Source organism: Neofelis nebulosa, chromosome 6 (assembly GCF_028018385.1).
Source record: "Neofelis nebulosa isolate mNeoNeb1 chromosome 6, mNeoNeb1.pri, whole genome shotgun sequence".
NCBI lineage: Eukaryota > Metazoa > Chordata > Mammalia > Carnivora > Felidae > Neofelis > Neofelis nebulosa.
The window spans coordinates 89,587,650-89,611,219 of NC_080787.1; positions in this window are offsets into that span (position 1 = coordinate 89,587,650).

A 23,570-nucleotide genomic window follows, 5' to 3' on the forward strand; every position below is an offset into this window, starting at 1 on the left:
CAATGACAGGTTCGAACTCAGGAACCATAAGGTCAGAACCTGAGCCAAAGTCAGATGCTTAACCAACTGAGTCCCCCTTGTGCCCCAATTTAGGAGATTTCTAATTTCCAGTTCTGCATGTAAATAGTGTGGAACTTCACACTCCATTTTAATGACAAGCAAAAAGCTGAACAGACTGAACAATCAACAACTTTTCTTGAATCTATAGGAGGGAAGAGGACACACGACAAACTGCTGTCCCCAATATTTGATGGACAAAAGGTAAATATGAAGAGTCATAGCCTACTGAAGCAGAGACTACTGTGGAAACCAGTGCTCAAGTAGGAAACCTAAACTGTAGTTGATGAATTACTGAATGCTCTGTGTGCACAACTCTGAGTCAAAATTCTAGATGGAGTTAGTCCAGAGGGACCACAACAATTTGGTGGAATTAACTTCCAGGAGCCTAACAAGGTTTCCATAATAAATACTGGAGAATACTTGTCTCATGCTTCCAACAGGAGTAGTGGAAAAGGAACCATTTTGAAATCTATCGGAGCACTGCTTTTATTAATAAGACCTGAGCTTAGAAGAAACCAGTTAAGCAAAACCTGACCTGCTGGGGCTTTATTAGAGCCTAACTAACCGAGAGAAAGGAAATACCCAACTCCCATTAGCTCTAGTGTTCCTATCTGACATAGGAAGGGAAAGAAAAAACCCTGAGAAACACTTGTGAAATTCACAGACCAGACTCATAGGCTCACTAAAAGACTAAGATCTAGTCATAGGAGTATAGAAGGCTTCTCCTTCTTCCACAACTTAACACCACATTACTAAAGGCCTATTTACAGCAGTTGCTTTTACCAGGTACATTATGTCTGGCTACCAAAAGAAAAAATTATAATCCTTAACAGAAAAATAAAAACACACTTAAATTTTTTAAAAATTTTTAATGTTTATTTATTTTTGACAGAGAGAGAGAGAGAGAGAGACAGAGCATGAGTGGGGGAGGGGCAGAGAGAGAGGGAGACGCAGAATCTGAAGCAGACTCCAGGCTCTGAGCTGTCAGCACAGAGCCCGACGCGAGGCTCAAACTCACAGACTGTGAGATCATGACCTGAGCCGAAGTCGGACGTTCAACTGACTGAGCCACCCAGGTGTCTCAAAACATACTTTAAAAGAAACAGGAGAAGCTCTAGAAGCAGACAGGAAAGATGTTGGAATCATCAGATTAGGAATTTAAAACACCTATGATTAATATGTTAAATGGTCTAATGGATAAAGTAGACATCATGCAAGAACAGATGACCAATGTAAGCAGAGAGATGGAAATCCTAAGAAAGACTCAAAAAGAAATAAAAAATATTATAAAATAAATAAAAAATACCTTGATGAGCTTATTAGTAGGCTAGATATAATTGAGGAAAGAATATCTGAACTAGAAGATATAGCAATAAAATCCTCAATGACTCAATATCCTCAATAAAATCCAAATAAACAAGAGGAAAAAAAAAGATTGAAAACACGCAAACAAACAAAAACATAATATCCAAGGACTATGGGACAACTATAAAATGTGCAATATATGCATAATGGGAAGAAGAAGAAGAAAGAAAGAACAGAAGAATATTTGAAGCAATAATGACTGAAAATTTCCCTCAAGTTAAAGCAGACAGTAAACCACAGATCTAGGAAGCTGAAAGAATGCCAAGCAGGAAAAATGTCCAAAATGCTATACCAAGCTTATAATTTCTAAACTATTAAAGATTAAGGATAAAGAAGAGTCCTGAAAGAGGCCGCAGAGGGAAAAACACCTTACCTGTAGAGGAATAAATATAGGAATTACATCTAACTTCTCAAAAAACATACAAACAAGAAAAGCATGGAAATATTTCAATATTAAGAGAAAAAAGCCCACCAACCTGGAATTCTGTACTTTGTGAAATTATACTGAAAGCTGAAGGAGAAATAGACTTTATTGGAAAAATAAAAAGTGACGGAATTTGTTGCCAGTAAATCTACCTTGCAAGAAATATCAAAAGAAGTTCTTGGGGAATCCACATGTCTGAGTAGGTTAAGTGTCTGACTCTGGATTTTGGCTCAAGTCATGACCTCACAAGATCGAGCTCGTGTAGGGCTCTGGGTTGACAGCATAGAGTCTACTTGGGATTCTCTCTTTCTCCTTCTTTCTCTGCCCCTGTGCCCACTCATGCACACTCTCACTCTCTCTAAAAATAAATAAACACTAAAATAGTTCTTTACAGAGAAGGCAAATAATATATGCCAGAGACTCAATCCACATGACCTTAGAAGAGCACTGAAGAGAGAGTAAGTGAATATAAAATTAAAAATATTTTTCTTATTATAATTGATATAAGTGAATATAAAATTAAAATTTTTCTTATTCTAATTCATGTAACAGATAAATTTGTTCAAAATCAGAATAGCAACAAGGTACTTGATTTTATAAACACACATATGTATATACATGAATGAATGACAGCAGTGGCACAAAGACAGGAGGAAGGAATTATGATTATTTGTCATTATAAGGAACTCACAGTATCTGTAAGTGATATTGGGTTATTTGAAAGTAGACTTGGATTACCTGTAAGTGTATATTGCAAACTCTGAGGCAATCACCAAAAATTATGGAAGAAAAGAAGTACAACCAACATATTAAAAAAGGAAAGAAAGTGGAATCATAAAAAAGGCTCAGTAAAAACCATGAAAGTCAGAAAAACAGTGGAAGACAAAAATAGGAAGAATAAGGGGGAAAAAAGATAGTAACAAAGATGGCAGATATTAATCCGACTACATAATTAATCACTTTGAATGTCAATGGTCTAAATGTACCCATTAAAAGAAAGAGATTGTCATAATGGATAAAAAAGAACAACACATGTCCACAAGAAACCTACCTTAATTATAAGTGTATATAGATTATAAGTAAATGGATGGAGAAAAGTATAATACGCTAATACTAATAAAGACAGTAGGAGTAGCTATAGTGGTTTGGAGCAGGCAGCATCAGAGATGAAGAGGGCATTAGATAATGCTAACCGGGTCAATTCTCAAAGACATTACAATCTTTAACATATATGTCCATAGCAACAGAATGAGCTATGTGAAGCAAAAACTAGTAGAATGACTAGGAAAGAATCTGTTATCATGGTTGGAGTCATCAACACTTATCAGACACAAATCCAGGGGCACGTGGGTGGCTCAGTCAGTTAAGTGTCCAACTTCGGCTCAGGTCATGATCTCATTGTTTGTGAGTTCGAGCCCTATGTTGGGCTCTGTTCTGACAGTTCAGAGCCTGGAGTTGGCTTCAGATTCTGTGTCTCCCTCTCTCTCTCTCTGTCCCTCCACCACTAGCACTCTATTTTTTTCTCTCTCCCGCCACCAAAAAAAAAAAAAAGAATAAACATTAAAAAAAAGAAATACACAAATCCAACAGACAAAATCATAAACAACATGCTTGAACTCAACAACACCATCAACCAACCAGTTATAGTTGACATTTATAGACACATTATCTAATAATAGAAGAATATATATTCTTTTCAAGCTCATATGGAACATTCGCAGAAATAAACTATGTTCTGGGCCATAAAAATACCAAAAATTTCTTCGAATGTTTATTTTTTTTTTGAGAGAGAGAGACAGCATGAGCAGGGAAGGGACAGAAAGAGAGAGAGAGGGAGACAGAAAATCTGAAGCAGGCTCCAGGATCTGAGTTGTCAGCACAGAGCCTGATGTGGGGCTTGAACTCATGAACCGCAAGATCATGACCTGAGTCAAAGTCAGATGCTTAACTGACTGAACCACTCCAGCACCCCAACCCACAAAAAATTATACAGTGTCTTCTCTCAGACCACAGTGGAATTAAACAAGAAAGCCATAACAGAAAGATAACTTGAAAAAACAAAACTATGAGATTAAAAAATACACCTCTAAACACATAGGCAAATAGCAAATATCAACATAAATTGGAAAATATTCTAATAAAAATAAAAACACAACTTCTCAAAATTTGTGGGATGCAATGAGTAAAATTTATAATATTAAGTGCATATATTAGAAAATATATAAAATAAATAATCTAAGTTTTGGCCTTAGAGAACTAGAAAAAGAAAGCAAATTAAATCCAAATAAAGAGAAAAGAAGTACTAAACATTAGAGCAGAAATCAATGAAATTGAACATGGGATATTAATAGAGGAAATCAAAGAAACCATATGTCATTTCCTTGAAAAGGTCAAAATGACTTCTATATTTCTATCCATACTAAGAAAAAAGAGAGAGAATATAAATTTTAATATGATAAATGAAAGAGGGGATATCACTATGATCACACGAACATTAAAAGCATAATGAAATACTATGAAAAAATTTTTGATAACATAGATGATACAGACCAATTTTTGAAAAATACAATTTCCCAATGCCCACACATGTAGAAATAGACAATCTGAATAATAGGCCAAGATCTATTTTAAAAATTGAATCAATAATTTCTAATCTGTGAGAGAAAGTATCAAACCCAGATAGGTTCATTGGTGAATTCTACTAAATATGTAAGGACAAAACTGTATCAATTCTTCACCATCTTCTTGGAAGTTTGAAGTAGATGAAATACTTCCAAAGTCATTCTATGAGGTAAAAATTAGCCTAATATCAAAACCAGACAAAGATATTACTAGAAAATTACAGATCAATATTCCTCCCTCATAAACATAAATATAAAAATTCTCAACAAAATATTAGGAAATAAAATATAATGAGGTGTAAAATAATTATACACCACAACCAAATCAGATTTATTCAAGGCATGCAAGGTTGGTACAACATGCAGAAATCAATTGATATAATCCATCACATCAATAAGCTGGAAGAGAAAAACACCATACAGTCATATCAACAGATGCAGAAAAATAATTTGACAAAATTAAACACACATTCAGAATAAAAGATCTCAACTAATTTGGAAGAAAAGGGAACTTCCTCAACTTGATAAAGAATATCTACAAAAAAACCATAGCCAACATCATACTTACCAGTGGGAAACTTGAAGCTTTACCATAAAGATCATATACAAAGTTAAGAATGTCCCCTCTCACCAATCCATTCCAACACTATAATAGAAATTCTAGCTAAAGCAATTAAGCAACAACAAAAAAATAAAATGTGTGCAATTTGGGATGAAATAAATAAAACTTTGTGTACAGATGTTATAATTGTCTAAGTAGAAAATCTGAAGAAATAACAACAAAGAATTCTGGAATAGGAAATTATGACAAGATGGCAGGATATAAGGTTAATATACAAAAGTCCATCACTTTCCCATATATCATTAATGGACAAATGTAATTTGAAAGTAAGAAACACAATACCAGGATGCCTGGGTGGCTCAGGTGGTTAAGTGTCCAACTCTTGATCTTGGCTCAGGTCATGATCTCAGTTTGAGAGCTTGAGCCCCTTCTCAGGCTCCATGACAGTAGTGTGAAGCCTGCTTGGGATTCTCTCTGTCTCTATCTCTGCCGCTCCCCTTCTTGTGCTCTCTCTCAAGATAAATAATAAAAATGTATACACACACACACACACACACACACACACACACACACACACACAATACCACTTACATTAGCAACCCCCAAAATGAAATAATTAGGCATAAATCTAATAAAGTAGATTCAAGATCTCTATGAGGAGAATTACAAAATCCTGATACAGGAATTAAAAAGAACTAAGTAAATGGAGAGATAACCTATGTTCATAAATAGGAATACTCAATATTGTCAAGCTGTTAGTTCTTAGATTCAATATAATCCCCGTCAAAATTTCAGCAAGTTCTTTAATGGGTATCAACAAACTGATGCTAAAGTTTATATGGGGCAAAAGATCCAGAATAGGACATACAATGTTGAAGGAGGAGAACAAAGTTGGAGGACTGATGCTATACAACTTCAAGTAATATTGTAAATCTACATGATCAACACATTGTGGTATTGGATAAAGAACAGATTAGTGGAAAAGAACAAAGAACCCAGAAATAGACTCAAAAATCTAACTGATCTTTAACAAAAGGCCAAGCTGGTAAAATGGAGCAAATGTGGTTTTTCAATAAGTAGTACTGAAACAACTTGACATCCACATGTAAAAAAAAATGAATCTAGACACAGATCTTACACACTTCACGAAATTAAAGATCCTAGACCTAAATGTAAAATACAAAACTATGAAACTCTTAGAAGATAATGTAGGGAAAAAATTTTCATGACCTTGAGTATAGTGATGCCTTTTTAGATACAACAAAGACACCATCCATGAAAGAAATAATTGATAAGATAGACTTCATTAAAATTAAAAACTTCTGAGAAAAACAATTTCAAGAGAATGAGACAACAAGCCACAGACTGGCAGAAAATATTTGCAAAAGACACATCTGATAAAAGAGTGTTATTAAAAATACACAAAGAACTCTTAAAACTCAGCAATAAGAAAACACTTCATATTTTATAGTTTACTTTTATTTTTTTAATGTTTATTTATTTTTGAGAGAGAAAGACAAAGAGAGACAGAGTGTCAGTGGGAGAGGGGTAGAGAGAGGGAGGCACAGAATCTGAAGCAAGCTCCACGATCTGAGCTATCAGCACCCAGCCTGACGCGGGGCTCAAACTCACAAACCCTGAGGTCATGACCTGAGCTGAAGTTGGACGCTTAACCTACTGAAGCATGTAGGTGCCTCTGTTTTTCAAAAAACTGTTTATTTGTTTTTGAGAGACATAATATGAGTGGGGGAGGAACAGAAGCAGGGAACAGAGGATTTGTAGTAGGGTCCATGCTAACAGCAGAGAGTCCTATGTCAGACTCAAACTCACAAACCATGAGATCGTGACCTGAGCCAAAATCGGATGCTTAACTAACTGAGCCACCCAGTGCTCCAACAACTATATTTTCTAAATGGGCCAATAACTTAATAGACATTTCACATACACAGATGGAAAATAAGCATATCAAAAGTTGCTCCACATACTATGTCATCAGGGAAGTACAGATTACAACAGTATGATCCCACTACATACCTATTAAAAATGGACAAAAATTCAGAACACTGTCAACACCAATGCTAATGAACATGTAGAGCAACAGGAATTCTCTTTCCTTGCTGGTGGGAATAAAAAATGCACAGCCACTTTGGAAGTTCATTTGGGAAGGTTTTATATGTTTGTTTCTGTAAAACAAACAAATAAATGAACCTATGATCCAGCAATCACACTACTTGGTATTTACCCAAAGAAGTTGAAAACTCGTATTCACACAAAAACTTGCCCATGCATGCTTATAGCAACTTTATTCATAATTGCCACACTTTAGAAGCAACCAAAACATCCTTCAGTAGACAAATGCATAAACTGTGGTACTTCCATACACTGGAATATTATTCATCACTAAATGAAATGAGCTATCAAGACATAACAGGGGGCATCTGGGTGGCTCAGTTGGTTAAGTCCAACTTCAGCTCAGGTCAAGATCTCATGGTTCATGGGTTTGAGCCCCGCATTGGGGTCTGTGCTGATAGCTCAGAGCCTGGAGCCTGCTTCAGATTCTCTCTCTCTCTCTCTCTCTCTCTCTCTCTCTCTCTCTCTCTCTCTCTCTGCCACTCCCCTGCTTGCATTCTGTCTTTGTCTCTCAAAAATGAATAAACGTTAAAAAAAATTTTTAAGACATAACAAGACATAAAAGAAACTTAAATGTTACAAAGTGAAAAAAAATCCGAAAATGCTCCAAATTATAGGATTCCAACTATATAGCACTCTGGAAAAATGTATAACTGTGGAGACAATAAAAAGATCAGTGGGGTTCGGGGAGCGGGGTGGAGATTTGGGAGAATTCGATGAATACAAAGAGCATAGAAGATTTTTAGGGCATGAAAATACTCTGTATGATACCAAAATGATGGATATATGTTATTATACATTTTCCAAGCCATTAGAATGTACAATATCAAGAGTAAACTGCAATATTAACTATGGATTCTGGGTGATAATGTGGTGTCAGTGTAGGTTCATCAATTGTAACAACTGTACCACTGTATTGGGAGATGCTGATAATGGGTAGGCTGTGCATGTATGGGACAGGGGTATATGCGAAATCTCTGTGCCTTCCCTTCAATGAAGTATCGACACATAGTAGGAGAATTAGTCATACCTTGGGGTAGGACTGTCCAATGATATCATCTCATGGGTTCTTTATTATTTGGACTAGCAACGGAGAATGCAAATTTCTCTTTGTCATCAAGATATATTGCAATAGTATAAAAACCAGTATAATTATTAGAAGCCATTGTTTTGGAATTGCCATGGTGGGCAAGCCTGGTTGTAAGGCACCTAAAGTTTCCATGATGGCATTAACATTTCTGAGATCCATAAGAAGCCTCTATTTTCCTGATTTTTTCTTAATGATAAATACAGGAGAATTCCAAGGGGATGGGAAGGCAGATAATTTCCTCTTGTCCTGTTTGCAGACCTCTGCATTTAACTGGGCACCCATCAGGGGTTAGCCCTCGAGGTACTTCTCCAAATTGTATTTAGCCGATGGATGTTACACATTTTCCAGCTTTTGGGCACCTCTCTTATGTTCATGTTATTATCAATACCTTTTCTGGATTTCTCTATGCCTCCCCACTTATAGGGGAAAAATCAGGACATGTCATCTCCCATTTGCTTGCCTGTTTTTCTGTTATGGGCTTACCCACTACCATAAAAACTGATAATGGGCCTGGATATATTAGTAAGTGTTTACGGGACACTCTGCATGACTGGCAGATTCAACATGTTACCAGTATTCCCTACAATCCTCAAGGGCAAGCTTTAATAGAAAGGGCCCATTGCACTCTCAAAAAACAATTGTGAAAACTTCTACAAAAAACAAAAGGGGGAAATCTCCCCCCCCCCCAACCAAGATATTATGGCCCAAGCATTATTTACCTTAATTTTTTTTAATTTACCGCAGGGTGAGCCATATACCCGTGCGGATAAGCACTTTACTCCAATAGATTCCCACACTCGAAAAACCCCTATCTGGTTAAAAAATGACGATAATCAATGGCAGCCCGGGAATCTGATCACCTGAGGTCCTGGTTATGGTTGTGTTATTCCAGATGGATCCAGTCGACCAATATGGATACCTCTTCGGAAAGACCGGCCCAGGATTAGACATCAGCAAAATGAAGGACACTTATCCACTGCTATAAGGCCTGATGACCCAACCCCTGGCGAGAGAGATGGCAGCATTGACCCTGAAGAGACCCTGGAAATGGAAGGTGGCTCTGATCCCTCCTCCCCCATGGAGACAACTGAAGAATCTCACACAACATGCAGAACAGTCTTGGAAACAACTAAATCCAGTATATCATTTATAAAATATTCAGGGAAATTTATCTTTAGACATTCGAGCACTTCAACAGAAAATTTTCCATACTTAAGTTTAAGGATTTTTTTCCCCAAACCCGATATGGGCAACTAGGTTCTGACATTGCTTACACCCTAGGAGGACTGGATCCCCAAGGGTGGTGGCAAGGCATCACGCACAGCCTTGGTGTCTCCTTTTTGGCTGTTTTAATATGTTGTCTTATCTTTCTCATAAGATACTGTACCCTCAGAAGGCGAATGAATGCACAGCGCTTTCATCATAAGATGCTTACTGCAGCTGCAGCACTGAAAAAAGAAAGGGGCAGCTGTGGGAAACAGAACACCACAATGACCATAGGCACATATTCATTTAGGCTCCGAGATCTCCAAGAAAACGACATCGTAAGGTTAAAAATAACCTGAAAGGACCTGAGTGAATTGCCCGTGGAAAATGTGGTCTGTTCTTTACTACACAGATAGGGATGTTTTGCTTAAAGGAAGCCAGCTGTATATAGCACAGAGCATTCACTCCCTTCTTTGTTTTTGCTTCTATCGTAATGGTTCTTATCGGAACATATTTATCTGCAAGACTGCTCTCGTACGCAAGATACATACGATAGCTGAATCAGATGTACATTGTTGATATGCTTTGTTAAGCTTCTGTTGTTAATCATTGCTGATCTGTTTTTCGTGAAAACGTATATAAGAATATGTACAATAAACCTCGGTGCCTCGGGCTGTTGGCTCAGGGTCCCCTGTGCCTTGCTATAGTGTCCTCTCTTTTTCTCAGTTCCTTTGCCGCCCCAGGTCCACGGCCCTTTGAGGTTAACAGTCTCCCACACCCTCCTTATTCCTCTATCTATAGACTGTGCTAGCTTTAATCTATTGAAACATACTCCTTACTCAAGGCCCATAGAAGCATTACATTCTCCACAAAGTCTTCTACCTTCTTTAATGCTCCCAGTATAAAAAAGTATCTTTATCTTAGAATTTCCATACATTCCTATCACTGTAACACTAGTCACATAGAATCATACATGGTAGTTTTTGTGAACACTTTTTTCCCCATTGTGTTAAATCTTTCCTGACAGGGATTATTTTGTATTTATTTAGCATTTATCATCTTCCTGAAAAATAATAGATGTTCAAGAATGTTGACTTAGTGTATGAATTTTTCTTGAAGTTTGAAATTCATAGCTGTAGATTAACTAAAATAAAAGTACTAGTAATTGTATTTGGTGAATCAATTATAAATTATAAAAATACAAGCCTATATATAATCTAATAATTATAATTATAGTAATTAAACTCACATCCCTAGTCAACTCATTTCACTCTGACAGATAAACTTACTACTATTTAATAAATTTAATTAATTATTTCTCCTTTTTTAGAAAAACAATACATCCTGAATTAGGTTTGAGTGTAGCATTTTCGTCCTACATGTTTTTCAAAGTCGTGAAGGACATTAAGGGAACTTAACATGTTCTCTCTGAATTGTTCTGAGTAGCTTGAATTTCAATTAGTATGAGTATACTAAGGAAAAGAACTACACTAAAATCTAAGACTAAACATGTCTTGCAAGACTAAACATGTTTTGCAAGACATGTTTTGGTCAGTTGTATAGCGTTCTAATGTCATTGTATCTGAATTCTGATATTACCTTGAAAACTAGGAAAAGCATTTGCCAACAGACCTGCACCTAAAAACAAGCATTCCATTATATTAAAAAAAAAAGTTTAAGTGCTCACTACCAAATATAATGAAATACAGTTTAAAACTGAAATCTAAATGTCAGTTAAAGGAGACTAATCCATCAGAAGAATCATAATTGAGGGTTTCAGCCAGGAAAGAAAAGAAAACCCCCAGGAACATCATAAAATTAGATCTGATTTGTGTGCACTGTTGATCTATATACTGAGGTCAGAAATTGTGGTTGAACTGCACCATTTATGAGCTGCTGTTCTTTGTCTCAGAAGTAATCTGAAACACAGCAGCAGAAGCTGCGTAGCATTATTTAATTGGGTTATCTTGACTAGAATTTTCTAAGGGAAAAGAAGAACACTGGAAATTCATTGGAGGTCTAATTAGCTGCAGCTTTTGTCTTGACATACACTTAGCATATATCCTCACAGCTCTAGATTTGTAGAAATAGTTTGCCTGTTTTGTACAATGTCCACAATAACTTCTCATCTGTCAGAATATTCTGTTACCAGGAGTTAAAAATAAAGTTATTAAAGAAGATAGAAGGAGGGTTTATGTCTTTCATGAGTGATTTAAAAAAATATTCCGAGAGCATGTGTGTGTGTAAAGTTGTGTATGTCTTTTGTAATACTAAACCATGCGACAGTACATTACTAGTGTTTGGTGATCTTGAGATCTAACAGCACATCAAGAGGCTTGGATGGAAAAACAAAGTAAAACAAGACAAAATACAAATGAAACATAACAGAGCCCTTTGGAAACAAAACCAAAAATTACTGTTTTCTATTTTTTGATCTTTTATGGTTTGTTTCTTCCACATATTCAGAGGTAAATATTAGATTTTTTTCCTCTTCATAATTCTGTCTTGAAAGCCTCTATCTTAAATGCCTTATGTGGTTACCAATCAGAGAAAACTGAAGTCTTGGGTAAAGTGTTTAAATTATTAAGCACAAAGAATACTTATATTTTTCACCCATATTCAATTACTCTTATCCATGCGCCAGACTCTGCTGGCATGTAGAGAAGTGGGTCTTAATATTCAAATTTGACTTTGAATTTCCAAAATATTATTTCAACAGTTAGATATAAAAGTCTTTAGGGAGTGAACACAGGGATTTGATCATTTCTATGGGACATAATATTTACATTAAGATAAACACAATGGTAGGTTTATAGTTTTCATGTACGCAATGGCATGTTATGAATGCCCCAACAAACCTGTGTTCTCTCTGGTATCTGGCCACAGAAAGACCTAGGCCTCAGGCACAATATTTAGACCCCCTGTGGTTATCTGGGCCTGAAATTTGGAAGTCATGATTGCTCCTTCTTCCTCACTGCCGCCCTCACTGAATATTAAAGCATGTCAATTCTGCCTTCTTCACATCCCTTGAGGCAGAGCAAATTTTATCCCACAGTCTTCTCACAGCCACATCAATTTGAACAACTGTCCATGCACAAAAATACCTTCACAAGAGCTAAAAATATTAAGTGAAGGATTATATCATCTGAGTGGAGAACGGAAATAAAAGATACATTGAAGAGGATAAGAAAGACAGTTTCACATTATTCCTGTCACCCTTCCTCCAAAGCCAGGCAGCCCAGTATGGGGAAGGACACTCTCCATTTATTAAAAAGGAAAATGGGGGCACCTGGGTGGCTCAGTTGGTAAAGTGTAAGACTTTGGCTCAGGTCATGATCTCACAGTTCATGAGTTCAAGCCCTGCATCAGGCTCTCTGCTGTCAGCACAAGGCCCATTTTGGATCCTCTGCCCTCCTTTCTGCCCTTCCCCCACTCATGCTCGCTCTCTCTCTCTCTCTCTCTCTCTCAAAAATAAATACACATTTAAAGATTCCTTTAAAAAATAAGAAAAATATAAAAAAGAAAATGAAGTGAACTCTAAACTTCACCATGAACCACAGCACTAGAATTGTACCTATGCCAGGCCAGCCCCATGCTCCAAATGCCAGTTTCACATCAGTGCCAGGACATCCTCCATGGCCCCAGTCTCCTGATAGGCTCCCAAGGATCCAGGCTCGTGATCTACTCCAGTATCAGGATGAATTCAATAGACCCAGGTTTTCCATTCTGGCTCCTGAGGATCCAGCTTCAGGCCACCTTAGCACCAGAATGGCTCTCATGTACCTGGGTTCTAGTCTTAACCCAGTGCCAGAGTGGCTGAGGCTCCAGACTCCTGGCCTGCCCCAGAAGCCATCTGGCCCACATAGCCCCAGTGTGCAGTCCAGTTCCCAGGAACCAAGGATCATGGCCAGTCCCAGTGCAAGGCTGAACTTTGTTGACCCCAAATCTGAGGTGGTACCCACAGGCCAAATCCCATGGATCCACTATCCATGACCTACACATAATCAGATCCCAGGCCTGCTACTGCAAGTGAACACCAGATCTGCACTGTGGACCCAAACATCAGGCCTACCCCTATGGACTCAAGCACCAGTCTTGCTTACTAGCTGACCTAGGCAACAGACCTTCCCATCCAGAGACTCTAGCAGCAAGCCTGCCTGAGATCTATATCAGTTGAGCCACCTAGAATATCTGAATGAGCTGCCTGGTAAAGGGCATTCCATGCCAAAGACATTCTATAAAGACTGAAAGAAGTGTCTGTTTCTTCAAATGTGCAGATGCCAATTCAGAGCCACAAATAACACAAATAATCAAGGAAACATTACACTACCAAAGGAAACTAACCCAAAAGAAATAGACATTTATGGGGTGCCTGGGTGGCTCAGTCGGTTAAGCTTCTGACTTCAGCTCAGGTCATGAACTCATGGTTCACAAGTTTGAGCCCCATGTTGGGCTCTGTGCTGACACCTCAGAGCCTGGAGCCTGCTTCAGATTCTGTGTCTCCCTCTCTCTCTCCCTGCCCCTCCCCTGATCACACTCTCTCGGTCAGTCTCTCTCTCTCTCTCTCTCTCTCAAAAATAAATAAGCATTTAAAAAATTAAAAAAAAAAGAAATGGAGATTTATGAACCATCTGACAGAGAATTGAGAATAATACTAGAAAAGAAATGCAGTGAACTACAAGAAAACAGCAATAGAGAACTACATAGTTTTTTTTAAATGCATGAGAAAATGAGAAGTTTAACACAGAAATGAAATCATTTAAAAAAATCCTAGAGTTGAAGAATATAATGATTGAACTGAAGAATTCAATGGAGAGCTTCAATAACAAACTTGACCAACAGGAATAATGAATAAATGAACTTAAAACATTTGAAATTATCCAGTCAGAGGAGCAAAAGAAAAATAATAAAAAAGAGTGGAGAAAGCCCATATGAACTATAGTATACCATCAAGACACATGATTATGAATTATTGGTGTTCCAGAAGGAGAAGAGAGGGAGAAAGGATCAGAAAGCTTATTTAAATAAATAATGGCTGAGAAATTCAAAAAGGGAAGAAGATTTAGACATCCAAGTACATGAAGTTCATAGATCTCCAAAAAGTTTCAACTCAAAAAGATCTTCTCTAAGACACATTATATTAAGACTATTTAACTCAAGGACAAAGAGTAAATTTTAAAAGCAACAACAGAAAAAAGAGTGCTCACATACAAGGGAACCTCTATAAGGCCATCAGGAAAATTATCAGCAGAAACCTGGAAAGCCAGGGAAAAGTGGAATTACATATATAAAGTACTAGAAATACAACAACAACAACAACAAACTGTCAACTGTCAACCAAGAATATTCTACCCAGGAAAGTTTCCCTCCAAAAATGAAAAAGAGATAGATTTTCTCAGGCAATTAAAAGAAAAAAATTATAAAAAGCTTTGAGAGTTCATCACACACTTTTCCTGCCATAGAGAAAATGCTAAAAAGAGTTATTCAAGTTGATATTAAAGAATGCTAAGAACATGAAAAATATAAAATTCACTGTAAAGATAAGAATATAGACAAATTCAAAATACTCTAATACTAAATGGAAACATGTAAATCACTTTTAATTCTGTTATAAAAATTTAAAAAATATTTAAGTAACTATAGCTACAATAATATGTTTAACATATACCCCATATATAAAAGATGTAAATTGTGACATCAGTAACACCAAATATAGGAAGAGAAATCAAAATGTAACCTTTTGGTATACAAAGTTCCTATCAGATTAAAATAGACTGATATATATTAAATATGGTTATATATGGTTGTGGTTATATTTTATTTTTGGTTATCATGGTTATGATTTATTTTTGGCTATCATATGATATCTTATATGTAAGTCTCCTGATAACCAAAAATAAACATATCCATAGTAAACACAAAAAAGTTTAAAAGAAAGAAATCAAAGAATGTCACTGTGAAACAAACAAAAATCAAATCACAAAGGAAAATGGTTACAAAACATTAACAAAATGGCAACAGTACATTGTTTTTCATAAATAATTATTTTAAAGGTAAATAGATTAAATTCTTCAGTCAAAAGACATAGATTGGCTGAATGGATTAAAAAACACCCATAACATCCAACAATATGCAGCCTATAAGAGACCCACTGACTTTAAGGACATATTAGGCTAAAAGTGAATGGATGGGAAAATATATTCCAAACAAATGGAAACTAAAAGAAAGCAGAGGTAGCTATACTATATCAAACAAAATAGACTTTATGACAAAGACTGTAAGAAGAGAAAAAGAAGGTCACTATCTACTGATAAGGAGGTCAAATCATAAAGAGGACATACCAACCGTAAATATATATGCACCCAACACCAAAGTACCCAAATATATAAATCAATTAATAGAACTAAAGGGAGAAATAGCAATACAATAACATTATGGGACCTCCATATTCCACTTTCAACAATGGATATATCATCCAGACAGGAAATTAATAAGGAAACAGTGGAATTAAACAACATTCAGATCAAATGGACCTAATAGGCAGAACATTTTATGCAGTAACATTTTATTTTAAGTGCATATTTTCCAATATGGAAATATATCCAAGGAATTAATATCCAAAGTTTATGTATACAACTCAATACTGAAAAAAAGTATTTCAATTAAAAATGCCAGAGGGGTGCCTGGGTGGCTCAGGCGGTTACGTGTCTGACTTCGGCTCAGGTCATCTTACAGTTCATGAGTTTGAGCTCCGTGTCTGGCTCTGTGCTAACAGCTCAGGGCCTGGAGCCTGCTTCGGATTCTGTGTCTCCCTCTCTCTGCCCCTCCCCCACTCACACTGTCTCTCTTTCTCAACAATAAATAACCAATTAAAAAATAAAAAATAAAAATAAAAATGCCAAAGAACATGAATAGACATTTTTCCAAAAAAGACACAAAGATGGCAAACAGACACATGAAAAGATGTTCAACATCATCAATCATCAGGGAAATGCAAATCAAATCCATAAGGAGCTATCACCTTATACCTGTAAAAATAGCTACTATCAAAAAGACAAGAAATAAGAAGTGTTGATGAGTGTTGGAAAAAAAAAAGTTGTCAAAAGTCAACATCCATGTGCAATAAAAACTCTCAACAAAGCAAGTATAGGGGGAACATACCTCAACATAATAAAGATCATATATGACAAGTCCACAGCTAACATCATACTCAACTCCAAGATCAGGAATAAGACAAGGCTACCTACTCTTGTTACCTCTATTTAACATAGTGTTGGAGGTGCTAGCCAGAACAATGGGCAAGAAAAAGAAATAAAAGCATCCAAATTGGAAAGGAAGAAGTAAAACCACCACTATTTGCAGATGGTAGGACATTATATATAGAAATAAAGACTCCACTTCAATCTATTGAAATAAATGAATTCGGTAAAATTGCAGGATACAAAATCAATACACAATAATCTTTTGCATTTCTATATACTAATAATGAAGTATTATCATAAAGAAAACTATTATTATATAATAAGAGAAATTAAGGAAAAAATCCATTTATAATTGCATCAAAAATAATCAAATACCTAGGAATAAATTTAACCAAGCTGATGAAAGACCTGTGTATTGAAAACTATGAGACATTAATAAAAGAAACTGAAAATAAAACACAAATAAATGGAAATATATTCAATGCAGATGGACTGGTTAATATTGTTTAATATTGGTTGTTGTTGTTGTTGTTGTTGTTGTTGTTGTTGTTGTGAGAGAGTGAGGGAGACACAGAATCTGAAGCAGGCTCCAGGCTCTGAGCTGTCAGCACAGAGCCTGATGCAGGGCTTGAACCCACGAACCAGGAGATCATGACCTGAGCCAAAGTCTGTTGCTCAACAGACTGAGCCACCCAGTCTCCCCAGTATTGTTTAATATTGTTAAACTGTCAATTCTACCAAAGCAATATACAGATTTAAGGCAAACCCTAACAAAATTCCAATGGCATTTTTCAGAGATAGATTTTTTTTTAATGGAAACATAAAAGACCACAACCAACTAGCTGAGGCAATCTTAACAATTAAGAACATAAGGACACCTGTATGGCTCAGTCGATTGAGCATTTGACTTGATTTTGGCTCAGGTTATGATCCCTGAGGATCAGGGTGGTAGGATCAGGCTCTGTACTGAGTGTGGAGACTGCTTTAGATTCTCTCCCTCTTTCCCTCTTCCCTTCTCCCCAACTCATGCTCTCTAAAATAAAAAAAAAAAAATTAAAGTATTAAGAAAAAAGCTTGATGCATCACTCTCCCTGATATCAAACTATATTACAAAGTTATTATAATTAAAACAGTATAGTACATGCATTAAAACAGATTCACATTAATGGACCAGAAGAGGGAGCCCAGAATAAACATATACATACATAGCCAAGTAATTTATGACAAAGGAGCCAAGAATATAAAATGGAAAAAGAACAGTCTCTTCAATAAATGGTCCTGGAAAACTGGACAACCACACACAAAAGAATGAAACTCGACCACTTTCTTATACCATTCACAAAAATAATCTAGAATGGATTAAAGATTTAAATATAATGTCTTCAGGGGCCCTGGGTGGCTCAGTTGGTTGAGTGTCTGGCTCTTGATTTTGGCTGAGGTCATGATCTCACAGTTGGTGGATTCAAGCTCTGTGCTGACAGCACAGAGCCTGTTTTGGATTCTTTGTCTTCCTCTCTCTCTGCCCCTGCCCCACTTGTGCTTTCTCTCAAAAATAAATAAATATTAAAAAAATAAAATAGAATAAATAAATATAATGTCTGAAGCCATAAAATTCTTAGAAGAAAACATACAGAAAGCTCTTTGACATAGGTCTTGGCAATAATTTTTGAACCTGACAACAAAAGCAAAAGCAACAAAAGAAAAAATAAATGAGATTTCATCAAACTAAGGAGCTTCTTATAGCAAAGGAAACTATAAACAAAATGAAACCAATCTACTTAATGGGAGAAAATATTTGCAAGTCATATATCTGAATAAGGGCTTACTATCCAAAACATACAAAATAGTCATAGACCTCAATAGCAAAACAAACAAGCAAAAAAAAACAAAAAACAAAACCAAACAGAAACCCCCCCACACACATAAAATGAGCAGAAGTTATGATGACCCAAAGGTACATGAAAGATGTTATATATAATTAATCACCAGGGAAATACAAATCAAAGCCCCAGTATCACATCACCTCACATCTGTTAGAATGACTACTACAATAAAGACAAGAAATAACAAGTGTAGGCAGGTGTAGAAAAGAAAATGTTCATGCACCACTGGGGAGAATATAAATTTGTGCAGCCACTATGGGAAATAGTACAAAGGTTCCTCACAAAATTAAAAGTAGAACTTCTATATGATCTAGAAATTCCACTTTGGGATGTTTATCCAAAGGAAATAGTAACTCAAAATGATATATGCAACCTTACATTCACTGTAGCATTGTTTACAATAGCCAAGATACAGAAACAACGTAAGTACCCAATGACTGATGAATGGATAAAGAAAACATGGTGTGTATATATTTTAAGTGAAATATTATTAAGCCATAAAAAAGAATGAAATCTTGCCAACTGTGACAACATGAATTGAGAGCATTATAAGTAGAAAAGTCAGACAAAGAAAAACAAATACCATGTGATCTCCCTTGTATGTGGAATGAAGGAATGAAGGAATGAATGAATGGATAAACAAACTAGCTTATGAACATAGAGAACAGATTGGTTGTTGCCAGAGGCAGGGCAGGAGAAAAGAACTGCTTTTGTTTTTGTTTAAATAAATTTAAAAGATTTTAAAAAAACAGTTATATTAGCATTAAAAATAATAAAACACTTAGGAATAAATTTTATGAATGATGTGAAAGACCTGTACATTGAAAACTATAAAACGTTAATAAAAGAAATTGAAGACAAAAAAATGGTAATATATCCCATGTTCATGAATTAGAAGAATTAATATTGTGGAAAAGTCCATATTACTCAAAGCAATGTACAGATTCTAGTCCTATCAAAATTTTAATGGCATTTTTAATAAAAAAAGAAATTTATATGGAATTTCAAAAGACCAAAAAAGGCCAAAAAACTAATATCTAAGAAGAAAAAAGTCAAACTCTTAGAAGTAGAGAATACAACAGCTTTTGGCAGGGACTTGGAATGTTAATGTTACTGAGAAATGTTGGTCAGAGGGTATAAATTCCCAATTTTGTAAGATGAATAGGTCTAAAGATCTAATTTACAAGCAAGATGAATATACTTAATACCATACCGAACCCTGGAAATATGCTGAGAGTAGATTTCAGGTGCACTCTTCACAAAATTATAGTGGTAAAATTGTTAGGAGATATATTAATTAGTTTGATTATAATAATCATTTCACTATATCAAAACATTATGCTCTACATCTTAAATATAAACAATTTTTGTTTATAAATAAACTCTTTTTCCTAGGCAGATAAATTTTATCTATATAACTTTGAGTTTTAAATATATTTCTTTCATCAACTTTTTATTTTAGAGAGTACAAGCAGAGGAGAGAGGCAGAAGGGAAGAGAAAGAGGGAGGAAGGGAGGCAGGCAAAGAGAGAGAGAGAGAGAGAGAGAGAGAGAGAGAGAGAGAGAGAGAGAGAGAGAGGATCTTAAGCAGGTTCCATACTCAGTGGGGGGTGGGGGAGACGGGCTGACATGAGGCTCAATCCCACAACCCTGGGATCATGACCTGATCTGAAAACAAGAGTCAGATGCTCAACTGACTGAGCCACCCAGGTGCCCCTCTTTTACCAACTTTTGATTTCATTTATGTAGCTGTACCACATATTTGCACTGTAAAATGTTTTGCATAAAGTATTGGAAAGAGAATAACTTGGAAGTGCAAGACAGATGCTAGAAAAAGCCAGATATCAGCATTGATGTTCATATGCTGTCAGAAAATTCCTGGATCATCCGTATCATATTCTTGTAGTCTTTAGTTTTTCCTATGTTCCCAAAACACATTACCTTATTTTCAATTATCATTAGAAGGCATTTAGAGAGTGACTATTCTTAAGATTCTCCAACTTTTAGGGGAGAGACAACACATTTTTAACAGGTTATGTGCATTTGATGAGTGGGACCCAGATTATACAAACAGAAGCCTGGTAGTGGTGTTTTGTTATTTTATTGTTTTTTTGTTTTTTAATATGGCACTGCTGACATAAGAGTAGGAGACTTCCAATAGGATACAGTGTTAACTAGTGGTTTTAGTTTTCAACTATGTAAATACTTTTGTTGTTTCTTTCTTTAGAGGCATCTTACATGGAAATATGGTGTGATTTTATGTGCCTACTAGATGGATGTCATTTTAACAATATATCTTCAGCTTTGAAATAACTTTCAAAATGTTTTTAACATATGAATATTAAACTTCATACGTTAAAAGGTGTGGTAATATAAAATCTATCTTCAGTGCCGGGCACTGAATGAAAAATAAATTGGTATTTTATTTTTAAAGTTATTAGTAGAAACTGTTTAAAATATAAACATGTAGTCCAGAATATTAAAGTATAATTTTAAGTGAAAGATGATGGCATATTCATTATTTTGCAGTTTGTTTTCATAAATAATTTTTTATTACATAATCAATATGAAAGCTTCTTATTACAAATTTTGAGAATATGAGAGAAAATTGGTATAAGTTGACTTTTAATAATTGATTTAACAATGCATCACTGAATTAGCTTAATTACCAGAAGTTATGACATATAACTTTAAAAGAACATTATGACAATATTGATGGGTAACATGTTATTGTTAAGATCCATGTGCCCAACAGAAGAGAGCAGGTGGGGGTGGGGGGCAGTGTGGGTATATGTACAATCCTATAAATAATGTGGCCACTTATACCCTGAATGCAATCATACTCTTTTAAAAAATTACCCATCTTCTAACTTTGTTATCTTTGGTTCTAATAATGGGACTATACCACTGATGTCAGGAAATTATTTTTTCTACTACCTAATGGAAATTATAATAGCCACATTCTGCTTGAAGGAGTAGAACTTGCAGTTAGATGTACTCTGATATATTTTGTAATTAGTTTCTCAAATATGAAAGCAAGATTTTGAAAAGCACATGCAGTTTTAAATGAGAACAATTAAAAAGGATTTTGGTGGTTGGTTCCTTTATTTTCTGGTTCTTGATTATGCTTTCCCAAATGAATGACTCTGTAATAACTGGGTTTTACTTGATAATTGAAAAGTCTTGCAAGCAATGTCCGTTATGCAATTAAATTTGATGTGCTAACAATATGTTGAAAGCACTTATTTATTTTTGCTCATTCACATTTAATGTAACATGTACACATACACACATGGGAAAACAAAAATGCTTATCCCAAATTTCAAACTATTGCTCTGATTCATCATTTTAGATATTAACTTCTCATTTTCAGTAAAGAATATTTCCTTTGCTCATTTGATACTAAATTCCAAAATGATTTTCATACATTAGACTATTTTCAGATTTTGCTTAGTAACACTTTAGTAGGAAAAAAAATAGAAGCGGATTTTCTAGGTTATAGTTGAAGGGGCTGAATTATTTTCTTAGGGCTGTTGTAATAAGATATCACAAATTGGATGCTTAGAGCAGAAATTTGTTGTTTCACAGGTCTGGGGCTAAAAGTCTAAAAATCAAGATGCTGGTAGGTCCATGTTTCTTGTGAAACCTGTAGGGGAATCTTTCCTTGCCTCTTCTTACCTTCTGTTGGTTTATTGACAATTTTGCTTTTTTTTTTTTTTTGGATTGCAGTTGTGTAATTCCAACTTTTGCATTCAACATCACATGACATTCTGGATGTTTCTGTGTCTTGATATGGCTGGCTTCTTATAAGGGCAATAATCATATTGATTTAAAGCTTCACCCTACTCCAGGATGGTATCATCTTACTTAACTAATTATATCTGCTACAACTCTATTTCCAAATAAGGTCCATTCTGAAGTACTGAGAATTATAACTTCAATTTTTTTTGGTGGGGTGTGCACTTCAACCCCTAACAGTACCCAACCATATTTGGAAGGGTGAAAGTAGGTATTGGCACTTTGTCTGAGCTAAGGCATTTAGCACATTATCAAGCCTCCCCTCAGGTCCTACACTTCATGCCATCTTTCTTTGCTTGAGGTATTTTTTCAACATTACATATATCCACTCCAATTTTTACTTGTTTAAATCCCGCACAGTCCCCTTCTGTATGTTGTAAGAGTTTTCATATCTGGTCTATGAATCTCTGATCAGTTGTACTTATATATTCGTCAGTGTAACAATGATTTGATCAATAATTTCTCTTTAAATAGGCTGGAACCTATCTAAATGCAGAGCCTCTAATTCTTTTCCCATTTTTATAATGCCAGGAGCTAACACAGGGCCTACCATACACACACACACACACACACACACACACACACTGTTTGTCCATCTATCCATCTATCTATCTATATTCCTATCTATATATCTATACTTATATATCTATATCTCGATATATATATATATCTATATATATCTATATATATATATATCTCTAGATATATCTATATATATATCTCGATATATATATATCCATCCTGTAGTGATTTGCTGAGGAAATGAATAAATATGTTTAGGTCAAGAACAAAGAATTGGCACCATAATTTGCAAGTGTTTAAGAAATGTGAAAATTAATAAAAGGAAGTCTCATTTAGAATGGAGTTGGGAGACTGGCACTGGAGAGCTCCTTATGACCTATCACTCAATATCAATTGCAGACCCAAAAGGAAGAGAAGTACCTTGCATGTGGATGCTACTTTATTATCCCAGTAAGTGGAAGAAAGTCTTTCTTCAACTCCCAGCAATAGCCCAGCCAATGAAAGAGACCCACCACTCAGCCGATGAAAAGCCACTATACTTCAAACTCACAGTTTACTCCAATGGGCTTTTTGTTTTTTAACAGCCTTCCCAACTTCCCCTCTCCGTTTATAAAAGAACATTCCTGTCCTTTGTTCTGTGGACTTCCTTATGGTTTTGCCATATCTTGCTTGTCCCAGATTGCAATTCTCTGTTATCTCTGAATTTTT